Raw genomic sequence first — 2,101 nt, forward strand, 5'->3', positions numbered from 1 at the left:
CTCAATAAATGGACACGGGTGCAATGTTTTGGGCACAGGCTGCACCTGGCAATCGGTAAGTGTGTACATCTTAATATATTTGGGTGGTGACATCTGGTGTGTTTTAAAGTGACTTTAATTCTGTGCGTCATATTCAAAATTGAAAGTATTAATGTTTGAATAATGTTTATATAGGCATAAAAATACTTAAGACTGCTGAGCAGCAGTGTATCCAGAAAGTTTTTACAGAATAAAGGTAAATACAATAAAGGTATTGTGAGCCAGTGTTGATCATGTTGTGCTGTGAAATGTAGCAAAATACATGATTTTTAAAATGTTTTATTACTGTGCCAACCCTTTTTAATTTTGTAAATATGGTCTGAGAGGTCTTATTTAATTCTTACTTTATTTTGCTTGCTTTATTTGAGAATTAGACCATGAATTGGGGTGATGTTGGGTGTGAAGATTTGGATAGATATTTAAAATTTATGCCTTTTTTCAGTTTTTATTTTAAAGACTTTTTTTTATAACTTGGCAGTCCCTTTGTAATTTTTCAAATTATGGTAGAAGTGAGAAGTGTTATTGTTGCATTCAAGTACATCCAATAAAGGTAAATGTAATATTTTTAGTAGCTAAAATCTGATGAGGAATACTTCATTTTATTTTTTCTAGTTTAGTTCAGTTTTTCCCCTGAAAAAGTTCTGTGGTCAGTGGAGGTTTACATGGCAGTTAAATGACTACAACAATTTTTCCTATTCTTAATGTTTGCATGTGTGTGTTTTTGCTTGTTTGTTTCAGAAAACACCCTGAAAAATCACCCCCCTGTGGAACGGGCAATGAAGACCTGCAAAAAGATTGTTAGTACCTTTTCCTACAGCTGGAAAAAGAAGAAGGCATTACGGAAGGCACAACAAGAGATGAACCTACCAATGCACAAGCTCAAAACGGCATGTCCAACCAGATGGGGATCCATGCAGATGATGACAGCACGGATCCTTGAGCAGAAAAATGCCATCACCCGGGTAGGTTAAATGATCCTTCATTATCTATTTTATTGTGTGCATTCAGGTAATGCATTTAGCCTTTATTGTGATTGCTCTGATCTACCATTTAAGATAAAATAAATAATATAATTAAATAAAAATAATAAATAATTATTATTACAGGTCCTCACTGATGACAGAGCATCAAGACATCTTGTTCCGACGTGGTCAGACCTGGATGTCTTGGAGGCAGTCAACAAAGCTCTTGCTCCATTGATAGAGTTTACGGACGCCCTGTCAGGGGAAGAGTATGTCACCATCTCATCTGTGAAGCCTGTCCTACACATCCTCCATTCACGAGTGCTGGCTGAGAAAGAAGATGATGTGACGCTGACCAAAACCATAAAAACTGAAATCCTTTCATACCTTGACGACAAGTTTTCAGATCCTCCCACTGTAGAGCTTTTGGACACAGCCAGCTTTGTTGACCCCAGATTCAAAGCTGCATATATTTCTGCCGACCGTGTTACTACCATTCAAGAGAAAGTGAAAATGGAGATGAAGTCAGCAGCTGCAGTCCACCCAGAAAGTACAGCAGAGAGCACAGAGCCTCAGCCTTCTACATCATCCGAAGAAAAAAAGTGAAGGAGATCACTGGGAAGCTTTTTCAAAGAAAGTGAGACTCTCTCTTCAACTGCACCCACTGTGTCAACTGAGCAAGCAATAGAAGCTGAGCTGAGCAGCTATTCAGTGTGTCCTGTCCAGGACAGTGAGGAAAATCCACTAGATTGGTGGAGAAAGCATCAAGTAAACTTTCCCACTCTAAGTAAAGTTGCAAAAAAGTATCTTTGCATCCCAGCCATCAGCTCCCCATCCGAGCGGGTTTTCAGTTCTGGAGGAAACATTGTGACATGCCTCAGATCCTGCCTGAAACCTGACATGGTCAATAAGCTTGTTTTTCTTAGCAAGAACCTGGAGTAAACACTACTCAGGTAAACATCTACAACAGTAGTTTGATTGAACCACTCAGGATACCAAGTCTGCTGCTGCCCCTTTTTGAAGTGCCCTGTTCAAGCCCTGCCTAATTTTAACTATCAGTGTTCTATTGAAGTTTTTTGCAAACAGCACTATTTAATGTT

Source organism: Pundamilia nyererei, unplaced genomic scaffold (assembly GCF_000239375.1).
Source record: "Pundamilia nyererei isolate P.nyererei 1_Seehausen unplaced genomic scaffold, PunNye1.0 scaffold00609, whole genome shotgun sequence".
Classification (NCBI taxonomy): domain Eukaryota; kingdom Metazoa; phylum Chordata; class Actinopteri; order Cichliformes; family Cichlidae; genus Pundamilia; species Pundamilia nyererei.